Source organism: Castor canadensis, chromosome 5 (assembly GCF_047511655.1).
Source record: "Castor canadensis chromosome 5, mCasCan1.hap1v2, whole genome shotgun sequence".
Classification (NCBI taxonomy): Eukaryota; Metazoa; Chordata; class Mammalia; order Rodentia; family Castoridae; genus Castor; species Castor canadensis.
The window spans coordinates 170,876,418-170,885,447 of NC_133390.1; the positions used below are offsets into that span (position 1 = coordinate 170,876,418).

Sequence of the window (9,030 nt, forward strand, 5' to 3'; positions counted from 1 at the left end):
TTCTGACTACAAGTATAAAAAATGTACAAATGTATGATGTACCTATCAATAAGAATGAAGTTGGTTTTTTCTTTTTTTTTTTTAGTGGTACTAGGGTTTGTACTCAGGCCCTCAAGCTTGCTAGACCAGAACTCTATCACGTCAGCTATGCCTCCAGCCCAAGAATGAAGATTTTTAACATGCCTGGCTTGTATGTTCATGTGCCATTTATTATTATCAATAGGAACCTCAAATTTAACACAATCAAAATTGACCTTTCATTCCTGACTCCCTCAAACCTACTTCTCTCTTATGAAGTACGTGGTTGTTCAAGCCAAAAGACACATAGAAATTACCTTGAATTTTACTCCTTTTTTTTTTTTTTTTTTTTTTTTTTTTGGCAGTACTGTGGTTTAAACTCAGGACCACTCCACCAGCCCTTTTTTGTGATGGGATTTTTCAAGATAGGGTCTCACTGGCTATTCACCTGGGGCTTGCACCAGAGCCTGGTCTTTTTTCCTTTTTTGCTTACATTAAATACATTGGTAAATCCACAGTTGCATTTTGTTATCACGATTGTTATGTTGGAAGAAGGAAGGAAGGAAAGGCAAATGCTTTCTTAGAAGAAAAAAAGAAAGGGGAAAGGAAGGAAAGACGTCCTTCCCCCCAAAAACCAACTGATCAGAAGAAAAATAATGAAAAGCTGAGAAATTAAAATGACAACAACAAAAACTAACAGGACCTGGTGCTGGTGGCTCACACCTAAAATTCTAGCTACTCAGGAGGCAGAAAGCAGGAGGATCAACGTTTGAAGCAAGCCCTAGGCAAATAGTTCACAAGATCCTATCTTCAAAAAAAAATCATGATAAAGGGCTGGCAGGTGGCTCAAGTGGTAGAGCACCTGCCTAGCAAGAGTGAGGCCCTGAGTTCAAACCCCATGGCTCCAAAAAAAACAAACAAAAAAACTAAAAGAGGGTACTGATGGCTCACGCCTGTAATACTAGATACTTGGGAGGCTGAGCTTGGGTGGATCATGGTTCAAGGTCACCCCAGGCAAACAGTTTGCAAGACCCCATCTCCAAAATAACCACAGCAAAATGGACTGGACTGGAAGTGTGGCTTCAAGTGGTAGAGTGTCTGATTTATTTGCAAGTGTCTGATTTGAACCACGAGTTCAAATCCCAGTCCCACCAAAAAAAAAAAAAAAAAAAAAAACCAAGGTCCTCTGATGTTGTGGGATAGTTGAGGTAACTTCAGTGCTAGTCACTCTGTCCACAGAAACGGGGTGTAATTATGAGAGGACTCAAGTAGGCGTACACGGATTAAAGCACGGTTGCATGGAAGGGTAGGTGTGCCGGAATGAGGCTGGAGGAAGGAAATCAAGTTACCAGTGGGACACAGGAGATGGACCAGACTGTACAGTGAGAATAAAGATTATACCTGCTTGCAGGGAACTAGAAAAGACATGGTAATGGAGAACAAATTGAAAAGGACAGGAAATCATCCCTTTTGCCTGTCTTTGCACCTCTACCTTGGTCCATGCTGTCCTGAGGCCACTCCCTAGAGCTAGGTTGGCAAGAACAGAGGTTAGAAATCAGAGTTGGAGGAAACCAGCAGGGGAGACTGTTGAGTAGCTGCCACTGGTACTGTTCTCTGTAGCCTCTCCTCCAACCTCATAGAGCTTAGATTCCATTTCATTAAAAAGAAGGTTGGAAGACAGAAATCAATCAACCTCCCCACCAACACCATAAAACTAGCATCTGGGGGCTGGGGGGAGGGGAGGGAACTGCATAGGTATAAATCAGAGGATGGTATCAGAAACTTGGGGCTCCTCCAATTCGGTCACATCAGAGTCAAAGATGTAGGCAACCAGTGAAGATTCTTTGGAGGACTCTAGGATCTGATCCCCAGTCTAGGAGAGAAACTGCCTAAGGTGCCAGGTGAGGGGAAATGGCTAACACCAGCTTCCACATGGTACCTGGGAGCTTGCCTCTCCATTCTCACCATACCTAGGAACACCTTCCACAAGCCCAGCTCATACTGCAGTGTTTTCAAATATGAGAAACTCCAATGGGATTGAATTCAGGGCCTCATGCTTGCTAGGAAGGCACTCTACCATTTGAGCCATGCCTCAATCCAAAAACGGCATCATTCTTTTTTTTTTTTTTTTTTTTGGTGGGACTGGGGTTTTGAACTCAGGGCTTCAAGCTTGCAAAGCAGGTGCTCTACTGCTTGAGCCACATCTCCAGTCCATTTTTGCTTTGGTTATTTTTGGAGATGGGGGGGGTCTCCAGAACTATTGGCCTAGACTGGCCTTGAACCATGATCCTCCAACTCTCAGCCTCTCAAGTAGCTAGCATTACAGGTATGAGCCACCAGCTCCAGATTCCAACTAGATTTTGTAAAAAGAACATGTTTCCTTACTCCCTCCTTCTCTGAGCCTTATTCTCCCTCCCTCCTCCTGCCGCCCCCACTCCACCAGGGCCCTTAATGTAACTAAACTAGAAACTTTCTTCCGAATTCCTGGTTTTACCACCCTACCTTCTCCATCCTGGGTTGAGGATCAAGAACGTGGATAGATCAAAAGGGAGGGAAGAGCAGGAGACAAAAGCATTTTTCGAAAAAAAAGAGGTAGTAGGTACTGCCCTGCACCTATAGTACAAAGTGAAGAAAGTACAAAGTGAAGTACAAAGTGAAGAAAGTTTGTTTTGGAAGGTAAGTCCTGGGGCATTTGACCCCCAAGCCCCAGGGTAGGGGGAAAGAGACCAGTGGCAACAGCTGCCTGGTGTTGGTTGCTGACGTGCTGAAAAGTGCCATGAGAGTGCTGTCATGAAGCAGCCCTTGGGAGCCAGGGCTCTGCTGTTACTATAGTGCTGAGGGGATAAGGATGGAGGTTATTTCTCAGCTGTTGCTAAGCTGTGACATCCTCCAGTCCTTTGTGTCCCGATCTCAAACTGGACTGTGTTATCTAGATTGGGTGAGGAAGGCTGCTCCAGTGGACTCTCCTGGTACTCCTGGAACTGCCCTTTGACCAAACGCAGTAGCAGGCTAGACTTCCCCATTGCACTTCCCCCAGCAGGACCTGTTTGAACTGGCATACTTTGCAGGACAGCCTGGGGCTGTCCATGGGCCTGGCCGTGCTTCTGCAGGCCATGGCCAGATTATCAAAGTCGGAAAGGGTGGAGGGAGAGAGATACCACAAATTGGCAAAGGAGGAGGGGGAAGGAGAGGGGATTTCCAGGCTTCCACAGTCCTGGGCTTCCATGTCTCCCATCAAACCCAAGCCTGTGTGGAACAGACTAACAGCTGCAGCTGAACCAAACCCTCAGATTTTACTCTTTCACTCACTTTTCACCTTCAATCCATCACCCCGCCCTGTCCATCTCCCCTGCAAATCGGAAGCAGGTCCACTGGGATAGAAAGGAAGCAAAGGCTCAGGCCCTTGTCACATGTCCCCACCCAAAGTCAAAGCAGAGTGTCATCTCAGCGTCCTATGCTCCCGCAGGAGCTGTGAAGGGAAGGTATTTTGGCTGCTGTCAGGTGGACCACGATCTCTTCGGCTCCCTGCACTCCCTGTCCTCCTTGGGGGAGTGGGGCAGTGTCTACCGAGGGCAAGTTGAGTTGGGGAATCCATTCAGTTTGGGTTTCCTGGGATGTTTTCATGTAGCTTATGATTTCTCCTGTGCACAGGGAAGGTATTACTCACTGCACTGGTGTGGGAATGGCTTCCAGAGCACTCCTGCCACCTGTGGTACTGACTCACACAGAATCACCACGCACAAGCACACTGCTAAGAGTGCCAGAGCAGAAACAAGAGAAGAAGCAGGATCTTCAGTGCTCTCATGCTCCCCTACACAAGCCTGTTGTGAAACACTTCTATGTCCAGAGGTCCTGTACGGAAGTCATACACCACAGGTCACATGTGCTTTTACACTTGCAGCCAAAAGCATCCCAATCGTACAATGCACGCCATAGGGTCCAAAAGTTTTACAGGAAGGAGACAGAGAGGCCCAGCAATGCTGGCACAGCTGCCTCTGAACATGGGGACTCCAGGAGACTGACAGGCAGACTTCTTCCTGGCTATTTTTATTGTGCTTGAATTTTGTTTATCTTGGCTCAGCCTTCACCATTTCAAAACCAAGGTAAGACTTGAAAAGTAAGTGCATGAAATAAATACATTTAATCCAACAGGCCTGGCCCTCTCAGAAAGTCTCCAAGAAGCCAAACAGAAAGGAAGAAAGAGATGTCCTTGACAAGTTCGGTTGCAGGCTAAAGGATCTGAAGGTGTTCTGGCGCCACATCTCAGAGCTTAAGGGACACTCAGAATCCTGTCTGCCTGCTCTCCTTCTGCCCAGCCCAACCTGATGGTTCAAAGGATTCCTTCTTGAAGTTCTTTAGAATGCCTACTTCAAATGCATCGGTTTGCCTCCTCTTCTTCTCAAAGATGGTAGAGAAAGTGTGGCGGGCAGCTAAGGGACCTCAAAGATGGTCTTGTCATTAGTTTTTACAAGTCAGCAGGCTGAGGGTGTGAGAGGACTTTTTTCAAGGTCAGACAGTGCAATTGGTGGGGGTGGGTAAAAGTCATCAAGGAATCCCGTCTGCCTGTTGTCCACTCATGTTGGCTCCTTCATGCTTCCGTGCTGGCCAGAATGGAAGCTCCTCCAGGCTGCTTTCAAAGTGTTAGTACTGGAAGGTCCATAAGAAAACAACGACCTTGACACCCATGGTGGTATGTCAGGGGAGCACTGCGTTCTGCCGCCCCCTCCTCAGATTCTCAGAGCACATTTTGGATCACAGGGCTCTACATGGCTTTAGTCAGGTGCTTTATCACTTGGGCCCTGCCCCCAGCCCTCTGCAGAGTTTTACAGTAAAGAAAACTACTTTAAAAATGATTTCCCTCCCAACAGAAGCTCAGGAATCAGCACAATGAGTTCAAATTCTCAATCTTTTACCTTCTATCTCTGTGGCCTAGGGCAAACCATGTAATGACTCTGAGCCTCAGTTTCCTTGTTTGTAAAATGAGGCCATTACAATGCCCACCTCAGGGTTGTCATGAGGACTGTTATCACAAATCCACAATTTTTATCAGAAATCCTTAGTTCAGCTGGGTGTGATGATGCACAACTATAATCCCAGCACTTGTCTCAAAAAAAATAATAAACCATACAAATGAAACTAAAAAAAAGTTTTTTTAAGGGAAAAGAGAAATGCAGTATCTGAATTGAGCTTAATGTCTCAGTTGTTCTTCTGACTCTCTGTCAGGCCTGATGCTGATTCAAGCAGAAGTGGGTTGTCACCTCCAAGTTGACCTCCTTGGGCAGAGTCAGGCCAGACACTGGACACCCTGTGGCAGCCCTGGAGGGGCTCAGCTTCAGGAAAGAACCTCCGGGTCCCCTGCAGAGAGCTCCGTTAGCGGCAGAGCCCTTGGGGCTGGTCTCATCTGTCCAGCCAAGGGCAGCTCCTCTGAGAGCCCGCACCCCATGCCCCATCACAGTGGGCACGAGGACCTGGCCAGCTCCCAGGACTGGGGGACGATGGGGGGCGGACGGAGGCTTCTCAACACAGTCTTTGTGAACGCACTGCAGCCTGAGGCTCCCCGACTCCATTCCACTTCCTTTATTTTTTCCAGGCATGAGATGACACGGCCCTATAAACCTCTCACCTCCTAACTCCATCTCCCCATTGGCTGGGCGGGAACTGCTCGTTACCCAGCAGCCATTCCCACCACACCCCAGCCTCGGAGCCTTGACTTGGGGCTTTGGATCTTTGCAGGGGTGGCTTGTGCCGCAACCCGCACAGATCATTCACGAGCCATCTTAAGCACGAGCAGTGATTGGTCCAGGGTGGGCACATGATCCAGCTCTCAGCCAATGAGAAGTCAGGAAAATCCTGGGCTTCCCTCTTCGAATAAGGTAGAGCTGCCAGCGGTGAAAGCCTCGTGGTGAAAGCCTGGTTGTTTGGAAGCCTGTACCTGCTGGCAATTATCTTGCTATCATATGCAAAGGGCCTGCAGGAGAATGAAGCCAATGGAGGGGGAAGCAGGATAAAGAAAGATAGAGGCACAGACTCCATGTGACATTAATTGTGTACCTGTATCCAGGTTTGCCTGAAGCCTCACCTATTTTGGCTTTTTTTTTTGGCAGTACTGGGGTTTGAACTCAGGACCTCATGCTTGCTAGGCAGTCTCTCTACCACTTGAGCCACTGTGCTGGCCCTTTTCTGTTTGGCTATTTTTAGAAACAGGGTCTCACAAACTATTTGTCCAGGCTGGCTTTGAATTGTGATCCTCCTGATCTCTGCCTGCTGAGTAGCTAGGATTACAGGTATGAACCAACAGTGCTTGGCTAGCAAAATTATTACAGATGAAATATCCCAGGCCATTTACCCTCTGCAGTTAGTATGAGGCTGTAGGCAACCTTCAGACTTCTGAGAAATTTGCAAAACTCTGTCGTCAGTGATAGAGTCTTAGTGAATTCTTAATGCTTATGGCGTGCAAATGTTTCTTCCAGAAACTTCAGAGAGCAAACAGGGTGAGGCTTGCCCATTTATAGAAGTGAATCTTCTTGGGCAGCAGCGGCCTTAATTGCAACACCCTCCTTGCTGAGCAGTGGTTCCATTGGGGTTCTCTGGGCTGCAAGTAACTGGATCCACAGTCCAGATGAGACTGAAAGCCAGAAGTTAGAGACTGGTCAGGAAGATTAGGGCAAGGGGGCCCTTGGTGGAGAGGCTGAGAGGCCTTGAACTGACAGAATCTAAGAGAACTTGAAATTGCTGCAAGCCTGGGAGTTGAGATAAACAGGTGTGGGGATGGGAGAACTTGAAACCACTCACTCAAGCCTTGAAACTGCTAAAGGAATGTGAACAGCGTGTGAACTAGGCCATGATAGGATGCCCAGCCAGCATGCTGGACCTCAGGGCCATTGGGAAAGGAAAGAGGGGCATGCACAGTGCCCCTGTGATGCCCATGGGCTGGCACAGATGTACATTCTCTGAATGGACCAATAGCACAGAGACACAGCTAGCTCCCTTCAACCAGGAAGCAAAGCCCTATAAAAACTCCTAGACAAAGAGCCTCAAGGGCTCAGCCTTTCTAAGACCCCCTCCCATGAATATGGGAGCTTTTCTATTCCTTTTCTCTCTGCTTAAATAAAACTCTGCTCTTTTGCAAACCCTGGTGTTCATGACTTTCATTCTTCAACTGCATAAGTCAGAGGTCTCGGCACCTACTACACACACTTGAGACCACACTGCGACACAGAGACTTACCTGACAAGGACACTGATGAAACAACTGATGCTATTTCAGGGTTGGATATTTCAGTACCTCAGGAATGGCTGCCGCAGCTCCAAGTATCACATCCCAGTACAACAGGGCCCAAGGCGGGAAGGATGTATAGGTGAGAGACAGAGGTTGGGGGAGAAAACTCTCTGACTGAACTTAAATGCAGTTTTTTAGGTAGACAGGGAGTAGGATGAATTGGTGAGTTTGACTAAAGAGGGACAAAATGGTGGACTTCCTCAGGAGTTCAGGGCTTGCCATTTGTCCAGGGGACCATGATTGGGAATATATTTGACCCAAAAGCTATCAGGGATGAGCCACTCTGCAGCCACCATTTCTTCAAATTCAGCTGCATTAAATTTGGTAAAGTCCCACTTGTTTGAAATGACGATCAGGGAACTTGAACTTGGCCCTTCGTTTTGGAGCGTGGTACAAAAGGACATGATGACTTAGCCCATGTGACCACTGACTGCCATGCCCTGTGACTTCCCACAGGCGCCCTGCTGATCAGTCTGAAGCCTACACTGGGACAGCATGAGAACAGAGACATGGATGTCCCCTGGAAAGTGCTGTCTCCCTGGTCCCTTAGGACAACAGGTATGAGCAGCAGGCTGCACACACTGCAGGGAAGCTTCTGATGTCACCAATGCATATGGCCTCAAAAGAATGCATTTTATTTTATTCAGGCTATGTGGCATTTTTCTCCTTAAGAATAACATATCCATACAGAACAGATCACAGTCCAAGTCAATGAAGAGCTCTGGGTGCCGTCAGCCCCATTTGTCTTAAGTCCTGGTGCTGTGAGGATGACAAGCAGTGACCAGCTCCTATGACAGGTGATGAGTCCAAAACCATTGCCTGATTTGTTTTGGTAGAACGATGATGATTCCCTTGACATTCCTGGAGTACTCAACATTTCCTACTCCCATGTGGACCACTCCTCTCCATTTTCACATGGGTGACTCCCCTGATGCCTCACCTCAAGATGAGGACTCAGGGACACAGCTTTGCCATGGCTAGCTTAGACCAATCAGAATTCATTTCTGGGGCCACAAAATCAGGTGCTGTTGGCAAGGGAGAAGGCGATGGAATGAGCAGCCGTGATGGAGCACCAAAGCTTCATGGCTTTGGTGGCTGACCTGAGTGTGCACCTTCAATCTTTTGTGATCCTGCAAGAGGTGCTTAAACTGCTTTTGCTGAAAGGCACTGATTTTTTTATTTTTAACTTGGGTTCACAAATTAACTAAAAATAAGAAAAAAACTTGCGTTCCTGGCTCCATTTTGTATGTCTTTGTCTAAGCCATTCACTTTAGAACAGGACTTAAAAGATAACAAGTTTACAAGGCGGATGGAGGAAACTGTCCCAAAGGAAGGGCTCATCAGAACCTCCCCAGGACCAGTGAAAACAACTTCTGTGGACCCCCTCCCAAGACAAGGACTGAGATAAAGACCCACTGCAACACACCTGTGACAGGGACTGTTTGCACATGCTTTTTGTCCCCTGCCCTAATTCTTTGTCTATTTAAAGCTCACACTCTTATCTGTACCCCAAAGATGGCTGAAAATAGACAGAAGTGCTTACTTTACCTCTTCCCACGGCATGTCCTTTGCTGTGTAATAAATCTTCCTCTGTCCCTCACCAGGCCTCTTTATTTGGCATTTTGGGATGAGTGGCCAGATCTGATATGCAGAAGCCCAGGAGTTGGGGCCTGGAGTCCAAAATTCTGGTTTCAATCTGAACAAATAGCCAACTTGGACTTACAAGGGTGCCCA

General features: G+C 47.5%; 1 pseudogene; it reads right to left on the reverse strand.

Moving 5' to 3' along the window:
- Nucleotides 1-7,824: 7,824 nt before the first annotated feature.
- On the reverse strand, nucleotides 7,825-7,929 carry LOC141423697 (small nucleolar RNA SNORA70; annotated as a pseudogene).
- Between the last annotated feature and the right edge of the window lie 1,101 nt (nucleotides 7,930-9,030).